The sequence below is a fragment of the Leucopleurus acutus genome (genome assembly GCF_964270905.1).
Source record: "Leucopleurus acutus genome assembly, chromosome: 20".
NCBI classification, from domain to species: Eukaryota; Metazoa; Chordata; class Mammalia; order Artiodactyla; family Delphinidae; genus Leucopleurus; species Leucopleurus acutus.
Genome location: NC_139162.1, coordinates 43955233 through 43971405, shown reverse-complemented (window position 1 = coordinate 43971405; position 16173 = coordinate 43955233).

Below are 16173 nucleotides of genomic sequence, written 5' to 3'. Positions count from 1 at the left end.
TTCACAGCTACCCTATGTGGTGGGCACCACTCTTATCACCACTTTTTGTGGATGAGCAAACTGAGGCACAGAGAGAGGTTGAGTCACTTACCCAAAGTTACACTAGAAGTTTAAGAGACATAGTGGGGGTTTCTTGATCCTTTAACCAAAGGTTCTGGCTTAGTTTACCTGCCAGGTTGTGGCAGATACCCAGCTGTTCTCTTGCTGGCCCATCCTCCCACTCCTACAATTAACCTTGAACTCACTGATGTTTCTATTTCTCATCATGAGATTTCAGGTTTGTTTTCCTCTTACTTAGAAATACTATCCATTTTGCCTGCCCAAATTTCAATTCTCCTGTTGCTCTCCTGCTTCCAAGTTCCTGGGGGAGCCATGCATCCTCCACCCTGGCATCTCTCCCTGCTGGATTTCCAACCTCTCCTTGTCTGGCTTCTTCCCATCAGCACTTAAACATCCCTGAGTTTCTCCCATCTCAAAATCATCATCATCATCATCGTCATCATCATCAATTCTAAGATACCTTTGCCCTCTGGAACTTTCTAGCTGATCTTTATTCTCCCCTTTCTGCATGGACAACTTGTCAAGAGAGGTGTCTATACCTGCTGTCTCCAGCTGTCTCATTCCTCAACCCTGCAATCCAGGAGCTGACCCCTGCTGTGTTGTGTGATAGAAGGAGCCGGTGTTCCTGACTCGGAGGAAACAAACTGGTTATACTTGGATTGTTCATGAGAAATAAGCTTTTATCAAGTTTAAGCCACTGTAATGTTGAGCCTCTGTTATAGCATTTGGATGTAGAGCCTACTTAATATAGATGCTAACACAGAAAAAGGAAAAGGCAGGGATGAAAGATGGAAACTTGAGTCCTAGTGACATTATTTGGGTCCCTGAATCCAGCCATGTCTGAAGGCCTCAACTTTACACAAATGAAAGGATATAAATTCCCTGTTGTATTTAAGATAGTTGGCATCATTTTCTGTCAGTTACAGCTGAAAGTCTTACTGATATGGTGTGTTTCAGGGAACATTTTATGATGAGGTACGGGAGACTCTGTGCCTACCCACCCAGGCCTGGAGGCCTCTCTGACAGGGATGTCGCATCCACTGTGGAAGCAGCCACAGTGGTCCTTGGATACACAGTCTGTGCCATCAAAGATGAGGCCAGGGTCACACTCACGGCCCTCATGGCATTGGGTAGAACAGTGAGCAGGGCTGAGAGGTGGGACACAGCCCCCATGACAGGTCCATGCACAGATGCTGTAGTGGCTTCAGGTGGACAAGTCAGGGCTGCAGGTGGATGGCAAAGGTGAGCGCTTGGTACTCAAGTTTCCTTTTCCAGTCCTACTGCCTCCTGCATCCAGTCAGGCTAGCTTCCCATTGGTGTTTTCCAACCTCCACAACTTTGCAATTACAGTTTCCTTTCCCTTGGATGCCCCTCCCACACACTCTCCAGCCAATTCCATCTATGTCAGGTCTTCTCTGATCTCCATCAGGAGAGCGGGCTCTTCCTGCCGGCCCACAACCCGCCCGGCATGCATCCCAGACCCAGCCAGAGCACTCACAGCGTAGTTGGGGACCCGTCCAGGGTATCACGGGGATCCCAGCCTCCTGGCGAGCCTGCAGTGTAGGCTGGGGGGCAAAGGGGAGACATATAGTGAGAAAAAGAGACAGGCACAAAAAACAGAAAGACCTTGTTAAACTGCTGTCCCTCCAGGTCTGGCTGCTTCTTCAAACGTAGTCTTAACTCTTCAAGTCCCACCCTTCTTCGCCTGGCCCCCGCTCAACCAGGCCTAAACTTCTCCATTGGTCCTCCAGCGTCCGTCCTCTGGTGGCCCAAATCTGAGTTTCCAGAGCTTCACCCACTATCTCCAGCCAGCCCCACACACTCACAGCAGAATTCAGGCGTCCTCCAGGGCCCAGGCGCACGCCCAGAGCCTGACAGGTGACAATGTAGGCGACCAGGGCTTGGTCGACTATGCAGCGGACGCCGTGGGGCGCACATGTAGGGCAGGCATCCCCGGCGGTAGGCGAGGAGGCGGCAGCTGTGAATGAAGGGTGGTGATTCCAGAATTCCAACCACCTCCAGGGAGGGAATGCGGGAGGGGAGAACAGCCAGGGAAGGGGGTAGTGGCTGTCAGCAGACATTCTTGGAAATGTCAATGAAGGATCAGAGAGGGATCAAGGAGAACATTCTGGTTGGTTAACGGGGGTTTAGTCATTAGGGATCAAAAGAGACTACAGTGGGAGGTCAGTTGGAGGCTAAATGGAGGGTCAATAAAGAACCCAATGAGGAATCAATGGTAGAGTGACTAGATCGTCAGAATTAATGAGGGGTCAATGGAAGATCAATGAGGGGTAAAAAGGATAATTAGGGAGTCAGTAGGGAGGGGTCAGTGGGAGATCAAGGGGAGGATCATGAAGAGGGCAAATGGAAGAAGTGGATGGACAAATCCATGCATCACTGAGGGTCAAGAGAAGGCTTAGATGGCTTTGGGTGGCAATGGGAGGACTCAGCTGGTGGGTAAATTCGGGTGGAGTCAGAAGGTGAGTTGATGAATTAATAGGACACTTTGAAAGTCTCAGTGAATGAGACAATGAGTCAAAGAGGCTGAATTAGGATAACTGAAAGGTCCAAGAATTCAATGGAGGAGTCAGTATCACTAGGAAGCTCAATGGGAAGCTCCACAGCGGTGTAAATGGGGCCATTAATGGGCCAGTCATGGATCCCTGGGAGTGTCAAATAGATAGCTCAGTACAGATAAATGGGGGAAGGGTGTGGGGTGGGGTCAACAGGACAGTAAGTAGGGTTAATGGGCAAGTGGATATAACAATAGAAGCATCACTTGGGGAGGCAATGGCTTAAGGGGATGTTAAATGGGGAGGTGAAAGGGAGGGTCAATGCGGAGGTCAGGGCTGAGCCTGTGGGTTAAAGGGGAGTCAATTAGGGAGTCAAATGAGGACTCAAAGGAGAGTTAATGGGAGGGTAATAGGAGTCTCAAGGGTGGTAAATAATGACAAGTGAGAGTCAGTAGGAAGGAGTCAACAAGCAAGTCAATGAGGAGAGGGGGGTCAGTAGCCATTGGTAGGGGATGAATAGGGCCACTAGGGAATTGGAGTAGATATCTTTCAGGACCAGTGGGAGAGTCAATAATGGGGGCACCAGCAGGAAAAAGGGGTTACTATGGGTTACCTGAGGGTAGTGGGGACAGTGAGGGTTGGTGGGTCAGTGTGGGCCTTAGAAACCTCACCCAGATGTGGTTGAGATCTTTCGGACTCATGTCCAGTATCAGACTGGCTGAGAGGGTCTGGCCCTAGGTGCAGCCACGTGGCTGCAGAAAAGGGATCAAATCCAGACTGAAGGGGTCAAGGTTGGCGTGGGCTATGCCACAGAGACCCACCAGGCGGTAGACACAGGAGCCCGGGGATTCACAGCGGGCTCCTCCGAATGTGCGGAAGTGGAAGTCTCCAGTAGCAGTGGAGACCAGCGGCTCCTCCAGGACAGTGGGGCTGGGTGGGGACTAGGCTAACAGGCAGTGATACCAGCCACCTGTGGCAGCCTTGCAATGACCACAGCACTTCTCAGGCCATCACTGGGGCATGTTGCTTACCAGGGCCCCAGTGGCCAGGCAGTGGCCATGCTGAATACAGTTGTCTGTCCAGAAAGTGCAGCCTTGGTGCAGGAAGCAGGAGCGGTGGGCACGGGGCATGCATCAGCCCTCCAAGACAGCAGATGACCAGACAGGCACGGGCAGGTAAGGGCACGGGGGCAGCTACAGTGCTCTGGGGCTGAGGGGTTGATACACGTGGCTGTTCATGCAGAGCCACATGGGACAAAGCGGGAGTTAGCTGGGCACTGGGGACCGGGGCCGGGGAGCAATGGTGGGGAAACCAGCAGTGAGGCCATGGGTCTCAGAGCAGGGGCCAAGGTCGTTGTGGGGGAGAGAGAGGGTCAGGGACCCGAGAGTCCTAGGAGTCTGAGTCACCAGTCCCCTCCTTCCCAAGACCCACAAGTCATGCCCCAATCTCTGACCCCTCAGACCACAGCCCTGGTCACCTTGCAATTGACAGCCTAGGGGTCCATCTGTGATCCACAAACCTACTTTGTAGAGCAGCTGCAGGTCACACTGTCCCCCAGTTGGCAGGTATAGGAGGGGCAATTCTTTAAGAGGATAGTCTGGCCAGGCTGTGGAGGAAGGGAGGGAGGGTGAAAGGGGAGGTGGTACTAAAAGGAAGGGCGTCTAGAGGTTGTGACATGAGCCCCATTCAAGGAAGTGCATCGGAATCAAAGGCAAAGTGGAAGGATCCAAGTGAAACTCTAACAAGGACCCAAGAGGATGTGCTCACAGGGAAGTATTGGCCATTGTGGAGGCAACAACAGTGGTCCACAGGGATGCAGTCAGCCCACGCCTGGAAGAATCCATCATCACACTTGCAGCCCTCAGTTCAGGGAGTGGGAAGCTGCACCTCCTGAACACACGGACAGGCCACGGGGCAGGGGTTCCACACAAGCTGTAGAGGCTGTGTTTGGGGACAGGGGTGGGGGTGGGGGGAGACTGCATGGCTGGAAAGAGGCAGCTTGTCAGACTCAGGCAAGCCAGGGGCCTACCGTCCATCTCACCAGCACCCTGAGGCTGCATCCTTCTTGAGGGACCTCCCCCGCGGATTAATCATATCTGCAATAATAACCAGCAATGACTGAGCAGTGTCTACATACCACGTCGTGTGCTGGCTACTTTAATGGGTCCTAGATACGACTGACATGGCTTCTCTGCTCTTTGTCTTCTGGGGTTTTGCCCCACCCACCACTCCCAGCCCCTACTGAAAGGGTTGACCATCTCTTGAACCACCAAGTGATCCTACCTCTTATCTACCTGTTTGGGCCTGTGCGGAACCTGTCAGTAAACTCTAGTAGTGGATGTCTCTTTTGTCCTCCCACCCTTCTGATAATGATACCTCCTTTTTGACAGCCACCCATCCTTACTTTCAACATGTAGGTTGAGATGGCTCCACATCCAGGCTCCGGGGTGGGTACAGGAATCGGGGCTGGCTAATCAGATTATTCCTCTCTCCTTTGGCCCCAATAATTGGTCAAGCAAAGTCTATGGGTAGGGACTCTAGGACTTTGGCTGGGGCCAGTGGGGAAAGGGTGTTCCATTTTGGAAGAGGGCTTTGAAGCTGGTGGAATTGTCAGCCTGAAGTTGCAGAAGCCTTGCTGCTACCACAAGGGAAGAATCTGCTTGAGAATAAAGCTAACACAGAGAGAGGAGGGAGGGGAAGTCCAAGACACAGAAGAGAGACCAAGAGAGAGAAGGAGAGAAACAGATTTCTTCTAACTGCAACTGAAAATTCTTAATCCAGCTAAGCCTGAAAATAGAAATACCCTCTGTCTTTGCAGTTACATGTGCTTCAAGTTCTTTTTTTTCTTTCCCCAGTTTGGGATTCTGACACTGCCACTAAGAGTCCCGCCTGATAGGGCTTCCCTGGCAGTGGTTAAGAATCTGCCTGCCAATGCAGGGGACACAAGCCCTGGTCCGGGAAGATCCCACATGCTACGGAGCAACTAAGCCCGTGCGCCACAACTACTGAGCCTGCTCTCTAGAGCCTGCGAGCCACAAATACTGAGCTCACATGCCACAACTACTGAAGCCCATGCGCCTGGAGCCCGTGCTCTGCAATAAGAGAAGCCACCGCAATGAGAAGCCCGCACACCGCAATGAAGAGTAGCCCCTGCTCACCTCAACTAGAGAAAGCCTGCGCGGAGCAACAAAGACCCAATGCAGCCAAAAAATAAATAAAAAAAATAAAAATCTTTAAAAAAAAAAAGATTCCCACCTGATACAGTGGCCTCATTGTGTCCTCATGACCCCACCTCTGCCATAGCTAGTTGGGCCAAGGCTGGACAAATGACCATGGCAGGCAGAGGTGGGAATGGTCATCAATCTATAAGTAAAAAGCAAGCCAAACAAATTCCCACCAGGTGCATTTGAACCTAGAGGCAGGAAGGGGTCAGAGAGGGATGGACACTGACAGAGAAAGTCAAGGTGGGACCAAGAGTCCATGAGGAACATGGAGGAGACATGTGGACACAGAGACTCAAAGTTGATGAGAATCTGTTAAGTAAGTGAACGAATGTTCAGATGTCAGATAAGTCATTTTCTAGGTGTATGACATTGGGCAAATTCCTTAACCATCAATGACTTGGTTTCCCTCATCCATAAAATATATCTGCTTGGACTTCCCTGGTGGTACAGTGGTTAAGAATCCGCCTGCCAATGCAGGGGACACGGGTTCGAGCCCTGGTCCAGGAAGATCCCACATGCCGCGGAGCAGCTAAGCCCGTGCGCCACAACTACTGAGCCTGCATGCCACAACTACTGAAGCCCATATGCCTAGAGCCCATGCTCCGCAACAAGAGAAGCCACCGCAATGAGGCTGCGCATCACAACAAAGAGGAGCCCCCACTCACTGCGACTAGAGAAAGCCCGTGTGCAGTAACGAAGACCCAATGCAGCCAAAAATAAATAATAAATAAATAAAAAAAAAAAACCTGCCTGATGGGGCTGTTGCGAGAATCAGTTAAGGTATAACAAGGCTTAGCACTGAGCAAGTACTCAATAAAGTCAGCTGCTCTTTTCATGTTGTTACTGGAACTATGTTTACATTATTGTCGGAAAGATACTAAAGCATGGAGGGCCAGGAGGATTCTGGAGCCAGGTGGAAAGGCCAGATCTGCTGCTTACTGGCTGAGATCTGGGGAAGTACTTAGCTTCTCTGTGCCTCAGTTTCCTCACCGTAGAAAGCAGACAAGGATTGTCCTTATCTCCTAGAGCGGTTCAAAGATGGAGTGAGCTGACTTAAAGCAGGTCAAACAGAGGTTCTCAGACCTAGCCTAGCATCTGAATCTCCTGAAGGGCTCATTACGAAAGGTTGCTCGGTCCCACCCACTCCAGAGTTTCTGAGGCAGTAAATCTGGGGCAGGGCAAGAGTTTGCACTGTAAACAAACCCTGTGTTGCTGATGCTGCCGGTCTAGGGACAATAATTTGAGACCCACTGTCTCAACACAGGGTCCGATATAGAATGGGTGCTCTGTAAACGTAGCTAAGAGATAAGATCTGTTTTCCCAACAAGAATGTGTGCAGGATTCTGTCCTATTTGGCGCTGTATCTCCCTCGTGGGCCTGGCACATACTGGTCCTCCACTAACACCTGTGGGATGACAGAAGACCAGACATGGTCTTGCACTGCCGACCCCACAGGCAATGACTCACAGCGAAAGCCAGGCGCCGTCCAGGGCTGCACACTGACACCAGCCGTCTGGCAGGCGGCCATGGAGGCCTGCAGGCAGGCACAGAGCACTTTGAGGTTCCTGTGGGCAGGGCCCTTGTCGGCCACACAGGCCCAGAAGAAGGGCTCTGGCGGCAGGCATGGGTGGCAGGGTACCAGCAGGTCACTGGGCTCACACAGGAGGCCGCAGGTGCTGGGTCTGCGCCCCTGTCCTCAGTGGCTGCTGGACAGCTGGCATCTGGGCAGGAACACAGCGCAGCACAGACCCGGGCCTCGGTTGCTGCAGGTCATCCGTCATGTTGCTGTTGAAGTTGCCCCAGAGGCTGCATGGGAAGCTGCAGGAGGTCACAGGCAGTGGCGGGCTCACATGGGAGCTGCACTGGAAGAGCAGCCACTGGCCTCCAAGCCACGAGCACCACAGACGGCGCCCCCGCCACGCGAAGGTGTGCACCCACCTCCGGTCAGTAGGAAGGGCAGGCAGCCAAAGGCGGCCTAGAGTGAGGGGGGATATCAGGGCCTGGGGAGCATCAGGGAGAAGACGGAGTGATGGTGTGTGTGCAAAGGCTGAGAGAGGTGGTGTGCCAGAACAGGGGAGAGTGCAGAGGGGTGGGAGGGGTGAGCGGACTGACGAGGAGGTGAAGGAAGGGGGAGAGAGGAGTCAAGGGGAGAGGCGTTCAGGGCGGCGCTTGGGAGTGGGTGCTGTGGGCTTGGGAGTGGGTGTTGTGGGCTTGGGTGTGGGTGTTGTGGGCTTGGGCGTGGGTGCCGTGGGCTTGGGAGTGGGTGCTGTGGGCTTGGGAGTGGGTGTTGTGGGCTTGGGCGTGGGTGCCGTGGGCTTGGAGTGGGTGCCGTGGGCTTGGGAGTGGGTGCTGTGTAGGAGGAAGGCCGGAGGAGGGGGAGGACGCCTGTGGAGACAGGAGGTGGGGGAAGGGAGGGGAGGGAGAGTGGTGGGGTGGGCATGCGGGTGAAGGATGAGAGGGGAGAGGAGGACAGGAGACAGACCTAGAGGGCATCCATGGACTGGGGGATGGGGAGGCAGTGGAGGGCTGTCGAGCCAGGGAAGAGGAGGGAGATGCGGGGGGCAGGAGGCGGAGAGGGGATGAGAGGCCAGAGGAAGGGCAGTGGTGAGAGAGGGGCACGCAGGGAAGGCGTCTGGGCAAGCAGCAACCAGGGTCAGGGGAGGCTGGGTTGGAGTGGGGAAAAGGTGATGGTAGTTGGGGAGCATGGGAAGGTGCAGGGAAACCCAGGCAGAGGAAAAACTACTCGGAGGTGAAGACTGGAGGATGGGAGAGACAGGTGGGGTGGGCGTGCTGGGGTGAAGAGGGAATGGGAGAGAAGTGGCAGACACAGGGCAGGAGCTCACCCGGACACATCCCCATCCTTGCAGCGGGTCGAGGCCAAAGCGGTGGCCTTGTGTGTGGAGCAACACGTGACAGAGTTTGAGCATCCGTGAGCCTATCTCCGGTACCACCTCGAAGGGCCACATACCCCGAAGGCAACTCGTGCCTGTGCTCACCAACGAATAGGTGCTGGCGACCAGAAGGTGGAAGGTGACGCCCTCAAAGGTGGGGTAATAGAGCTCGCCTGAGGCGAGGCAGAGGCCTGGGCTGCCCCCGGGCTACGCGGCAGGGTTTGCAGGCCACCTGGCCGCCAAGGTGGCAGCCGCGGCAGTGGCCGGTTGCCGGGTAAAGGGGCGGCAGCGGCGCACCAGGTGGGAGGTAGCAGCCAGCCAGCGCTTGAGCAGCTGCACTGAGCCGTGAGCACGCAGGTGACACCACTCAGCACAAGGCCCGCATTGCACACGCAGCCCCCGTAACAGCGTCGGTCACCCTCCCAGCCGGGCGGCCCCTCCAGCCCCGCGCAAGTGTCTGGCCGTCCGGGAGTGCACAGCGAGTAGTGTGGGCGTGCAGGGCATAGCCGGCCTGAGGGAAGGAGTAGGAATGGAGGGTCCTTGGCGGTAAGTGGCTGCTGGAGTCTCACCCCCCACCTCTGGGGCTGGGATGGGGCATCTGGGGCCCTGCAGGGGTAAGGGCTGGAAAGCTTGACTTGGGCAGAGCTGAAGCTAACCCTCAAAGGGATAAATACCAGGTGGCCAACCATGGATCAGAGGCACAGCTGACCCATAAGGGTTTGGGATGGATAAGGCCTTGGAGGCTGGACCATGAACGGCTCTGAGCTCCTGAGAGGTAAGGGTTGAAGAGCTGGACCATAATCAGGACTGAGAAGTGAGAAGGATAAGAGCTGGGGGCTGGACTGCCGTCAGAGCTGGGCTGACACTTTAGGATGGGCAAAGGTTGGACCATAATGGGCCGTGGAGGGGTGGCTGGAGGCTGGCACAGTGGGAAGTACAAGGTCTCAGGGACTAACCTGTGCAGGGAGGGGCTGGCACCCTGAGATGGGCAACAAGGAGCTGAAACTGGGTCAGGAGGGGGGCCCCAGATGAGCAAAGATGGAGAGGCTGGACCGAGGCCCTGGACACCCACTGCACTGGCTCAGTTTCTGCCAGCGGAAGACTTGGCCACCCAGCAACTGGCAGGTTTCACAGTAGACACTTAGCATTGGGCATAGGCCAATGCCCAGGCATACGTCCACCATGCAATCTTGGACACAGGGGTTTGGTGCAAGCAGCTTAGGGCGCAGCTGGAAGGGCCCCGAGGTGAAAGAGGATGTCACACATGTGGGCAAAGCGGGCTGGGGTTCTGGTGGTTGGCAGAGTGACAGCATGGTGGCAGTGACAGCATCTTGCCAGCAGCATCCGGACACTCGCTCAGGGAACCCACCAAGAAGCTATGGCTGAAGGCCCAGACCAAAGCATCCTCAGGTAGCTTGGTGGCCCTAGAGTGGAAGCTTTCCAGCCCCCAGCCCCAGGAAACTCCATCTCCATTTCTGTCTTCAGAAACCAGAAGTCCCTTCTCCAGCACATAAAAGTCAGGCCATGGGACACAGAGCCCTCACTCCAGAGCCTGGAGTCCTCGCTGCCTAGAGGACTTTTTCATGCATCAGGTCCAGGAATCCTGCCTTTTAGAACTGAGTAGTTCTGGACCTCAGGAGCTAGAATTCTCCACCCTCAGGACCCGCGGACCCCGACCCCAAGACTTATGCGTTTCTGACACTGACACCCAGGCGTTGATAGGTGTGCCCATAGACCTGGGGGGCCACGCACAAAGTGCAAGTCGCAAAGCACAAATGGGTAGTTGGGGAAGCTGTCTCTTCGTTGCAGATCCAAGCACTGCTGCTGGTCTCTAAAGGTCTAGGTGGCATCAGGTCATGGCAGTGACTAAAGGGCCCGTTCAGACCTACGAGGACAGCACAGGGCCCTGGGGTCTCTGGTGGGGACACAGATCTGATGCAGGGCGCAGCCTAGGGGGCTTGGCACGGGGCATCAGGCGGCTGCAGGGCACAATTATGCAAGAAGACACGCAGATCGGGACCTCCCACATCACGGGTCCGGTCCCCGTTGAAGTTTCCACACAGGCCCTACGTGTGTGCACGGTAATGTTTGGTCACTTGCAGAGACATCGCGAGCTGCCAGTCAAAGACAGTGCAGTGCAGGCGGCTCTTGCCCCAGACCTGCCTCTGCCCGTAGTTCGGAGCTGTGGAAGTACAACCAAAGCCTTGTGATACTCAGGGCTGCCGACAGCTGTAGCCACTGCTGGTTCACCTGGCAACCCAAGAGCCAGGGTCACCAGAAAGGCTGAATTCCTGAGCATTTGAGGAGGGGTGAGGGATGAAAGCTGAGGAGGTTGAAGGTTGGGGTACTGGGGCTTTGCGAGGTCTCACCCTCATCTGCTAACCAGGAGTCTTGTTTCCAATACCCAGTTCTGTCCTCATGCAAAACTCAGAAGTCCTCCTCTGAGGAACCCAGATAAGTTGTTCCACTAAGGAGCTAGGAGCGCCCACCTCCTCTAGTTAATAGGACAGCCTTCAGCCAGGACCCAAAGGTCTTTCCCACAATTACCAAGAGCCTCCTCCAAGAACTTCCAGGTCAGAGAGTGTCTCTCTTCTCCCAACCCATGATTTCTGTTTTTATGCCCCCATGCCACCCCCCAGAAGGTTCCCAACCCACCTTTTACTCTCCTTCACTACCTCCACCCTGGTCCAGCCCCCATCATCTCCTGCCTGGACCATTGCAGCAGGCCTCCTCACTGGTCTTCCTCCACAAGCCCCATAGTCTGTTTCCCACATGGCAGCCACAAGGATCTTATTTACATGCGAGTGATATCTCAACCGTCCTCTGCACAAAATCTTCCCTTGGTTCCCACCTCACACAGAATAAAAACCAAGTTACCGCAAGAGCCCACATTGCCGTACACAACCTGACTCCCATGATCTCTCCCTTTACTCGGCACCACGATCCCACTTCAGCCTGGACCTCTTGCTGTTCCTCTAACATGGGTGGCAGATTTTCACTTTAGGCACTTGTTGTTCCCTCTGCCTGGAATGCTCTTTTCTCAGATACCCACATGGCTCTCTCCCTCACTTCTTTAAGACTTGGCTTAAGTTACATCCCTCCTATTTAAAACCGTACTCTCAGAAATCCTGATCTCACTTTCCTTGCTCTATTTTTTTTTCTCTTTAGCACGTAGCATCTTCTAACATACTATGTAATTAACTTATATTTATTGCTTCTCTCTCTCTGCTAGACTATAAGCACCGTGAGAACAAGGGTTTTGTCTGTCTTTGTTGCTGACGTGTCCTCAGTTTCTTGAACAAGGTCTGGTACATAAGAATAAAATATTCCTTAATCAAGGAAGGAATTCAGGAGTGTCAGGTCCCTGGGAGATGGGGGCCCAAGTGGTGAGGGTAAAAATCTGGAGCCCTGGGCTTCCCTGGTGGCGCAGTGGTTGAGAGTCCGCCTGCTGACGCAGGGGACACGGGTTCGTGCCCTGGTCCGGGAAGATCCCACATGCTGCGGAGCGGCTGGGCCCATGAGCCATGGCCGCTGAGCCTGTGCGTGCGGAGCCTGTGCTCCACAACGGGAGAGGCCACCACAGTGAGAGGCCCGCGTACCGCAAACTGGAGCCCTGAGAATTTGAGGGTGCTGGATACCTGGAGTGGAGGCTGCTGGATGCTGGGGAGTCATAAGAGCACTTGGGGAACTCCTGACTCCTCAGTGGCAGGGTGAGCTCTTAAGAGATGTGGAGAGGAGTATGGACCATCATGGGCTCACGCATCAGGTCTTAGCAACATACACCTTCTGAGCTTTCCTTATATTATCTCACTTAATCCTCACTACAACCCTATGCGTTAGGTCTTTACATCATCCCGATTTCACAGATGAAGAAACAGAGGCCCAGAGAGGTTAACTAATTTGCTGAAGATCATATAAATAACAAGTGGTCAAGTTGGGATTTGAACCCAAGCCATCTGGCTCCAGAGTCAATTGTCTTTCTATAGTGATGAAAAGTGCTGAAAGGTGGCTTTGTACATCCATAACCTCCATCAGTTTGCCCCGCTAGCAACCACAATTAAATATAGTCTAGCTCCCACAGGCTTCCAACCAGAGCAATGTCCCCAAACCTTCCCTCAGGACAAATTTGGGACATGCCAGTGGCTGCATGTGGTCCTAGGATATGTCCAAAGCTCAGAGAATTTGGAGGTTCCAGATGCCAGGGTTAGGGGACAATAAACATAGCAAACATTCCTCATATGACACTTACCATGAGCTGGACTCTGTTCCAAGTGCTTTTCATGCGTTAACTCATTCCCACCTCACAGGAGCCTGACGAGGTAGGTGCTAGGCATCCACAATCCCTTATCTACAATCCCCCAGTGCAAAAGTGGTCTGAAGACTGAACGATGTTTTGTGTGTTTGATGCTAGAACTAAATTGGCAGCAATAGCCCCTCACGTGTGGCTGCTTGTAGTCTTAATTTATCCCATTTGGTATGAATATTCAGACATGTCACTGCAGAGACGTTAATATTTGTGATTTTGTAACACCCACTAGGGGTATTATATAATATGTGGCATTTGCATGGTATGACCCTTTGAAATTCTAAGATCTGAAATGCACCTGGCCCCGATCATTTTAGCTAAGAAAACTGTGGACCTGTATAATTGCCTCCATTTTACAGATGACAAAAATGAGGGACAGAGAAGGATGGGGTTTCCCAGGATTCCGTACAGTGTGATTCTTACCCGAAAAAACGGAACTCCTGTTTGACAGCAGTGATGATGACGTCAGGGATGTGCGTTGTGACAAAATATGAGCTGTCTCCCTCCAGAGCAGGCAACCCACAGCTGGAAGGAACGGAGGCCTCTGGGTAGGGTCTGAGGGCAGTTGCTCAGGATGTAGGCGCAGCCCCCAGGCATGGGGAAAGAGTAGCCATCCAGAGTGTGGATGTGTGGTAACCCAGAGGCCCAGCAGGTTCCCCCTGTGATGGTCCCCTGCCCATTACTAGAGACAGCCACTATCTATTTATTTATTTATGGCTGCGTTGGGTCTTCATTGCTGCATGGGCTTTTCTCTAGTTGCGGTGAGCAGGGGCTACTCTTTGCTGCGGTGCGCGGACTTCTCATTGTGGTGGCTTCTTTTGTTGCGGAGCACAGGCTGTCGGCGCGTGGACTTCAGTAGTTGTGGCACTGAAGGGCAACTACTGAGCCCACTGCCTCTCAAGGCAGTGGGCTCAGTAGTTGTGGCGCACGGGCTTAGTTGCTCCGTGGCATGTGGGATCTTCCCGGACCAGGGCTTGAACTCGTGTCCCCTGCATTGGCAGGTGGATTCTTAACCACTGTGCCACCAGGAAAGTCCCAGCTGCTATCTCTGATTTGGTCACAGACATCATTTTGGACCCAGATATAGTTTCAAGTTCTGGTTTCCCCACAGCCACAGCCTCTAAGCTTGGTTCAGTCACTGCCACCACCTTGAGCCCCGGCTTGGCCACTAAGGCAGTTTCTGACCCAGACCAAGACACTGTCTTGGATTTGGACTCTGGTTCAGCCATGAGCATGGGCAGGGAGACAGGTGTAGGTGCTGGTTCAACTACAGCTACAGATTCAGGCCAGGCTCCATTCACGGCCCCTTGTGCAAGCCCCAGCTAAGCCATGGCCACAGATAAAAGCCCTGGTTCAGGTGTGCTCTCAGATCCTGGATTGGCCATTACCAGGGTTTGAGAGTTGGACACTGTTTTGGAGTCCCTCAGAGATACCGAGTTGGAACTGGACATGGTCTTGAATCCATATGTGGCCTGTGTGCTAGGCACACACTTAGCCTCGTGCTTTGCAAAGGTGACATGTGGTCCCACTGGAGCATGCATAGTCCTTATAGGAGACTGGGAACTGGAGTAGCATCATTAGGGAAGACGCTAGGAGGGAATGAGATTCCATGGGAGGGTCCACAGCCTCCTCGGTCAGAATATCTGGAGATGAGATGAGGCGAGGATGCCACAGAATTGAATCCTGGCATTTAATCTCATCCCTGACCTGCCTCCACACCCTTGGCATCCAGGCTCCCTGGCATTAAAGACTCAGCATTCAGAAGCTAATAGGGTTCCCAGTCTAAAATGAACTGGGGCCCATATCAGCGGAAAGAGAAGGGTGGGGCTGAGGGACAATACAGAAATGATCAGCACAGCCTGGGTGTAGAATAGGACTTTGATGAGCGGGCGAGCACAGGCTTCATCTAAAAACAGCCATATCAATTATTTAAAAATATCTGTGCCCGTAAGTCCAATCACATCTGTAGGTTGATTTTGGTCAGTGAGGACTTGCAACTTGCCCTGTTAAGCAGCCTTAAGAAGTGTGTGTGTGGGGCTTCCCTGGTGGCGCAGTGGTTGAGAGTCCGCCTGCCGATGCAGGGGACACGGGTTCATGCCCCGGTCTGGGAAGATCCCACATGCCGCGGAGCGGCTGGGCCTGTGAGCCATGGCCGCTGAGCCTGCGCATCCAGAGCCTGTGCTCCACAACGGGAGAGGCCACAACAGTGAGAGGCCTGCGTACTGAAAACAAAACAAAACAAAAAAGAAGTGTGTGTGTGTGTGTGTGTGTGTGTACATATCCTGTGGGAATTAGAGACCTATATCCCCCCCCCCCAATTCCCAGGGAGGGGAGTTATTTTTTCATAGCTGTTAGTTCATGAAGTTAGCCATCTACAAAGTGAACTTTAAAGAAATAACCTTGTTTGTTCTGTAAGGCTTTGCACATTTTCCATCAAGATGGGATATAGAGTATTGGTGTGGATTAGAATATGAGCTTACATGTCAGCTCCCCAGGGTAAGGGTGTTGTCTATGTTGTTCATTGTTGCATCTCCAGTGCTTAGGAAAGGCCTGGCCTGAGGTAAATATTTTTAAACATATTGAAAAATAATAACAGCAAATATTTACTGCATGCCAGGCACTGTTTTATTAACTCATTTTTTAAAATGCCATAAAATCTTATAATGTTGTTGGTGTTATTACCACACTTCAGAGAGGAGAAAATAGAGGGTCAGAGGGTGAAGTGATGGGCCCAGGATCACATGACTTTAAGCAGGATTTGAATCCAGGTCTCTTGGCTCCAGAGCCTGGCTCTGAGCCGTTATGAATAAAAGAATTGAAGTCCATGTCTTTGTTTCTAAGAAACCCCAGCCTTTGAGTATCCCTCACATTTCTCTTATCTTCCTGTTCTCCTGCTGTTTTTCAGGACAGAAAGAGATTGGATGGTAGCTCCTTATTCCAGCATTACGGGAAAATCCCGATTCCCATAGCATAATTCAGGACTATGGTCAGCATCCGGTTACACTGAATCTGCGTGGAGGGCTGCGTTCTTGGTGGAGAGACACATCTTCCTTAGCATCCTGAGCGAATTTTGGGATCACAGCTGCCACCTGCTCCGTGTGCAGATTTGGGTGGTGATTTCTTGACTTCAACCTTCAACCGCTTCCTGTATAAAATGGGAGTAATAGAAAGATCTGGCT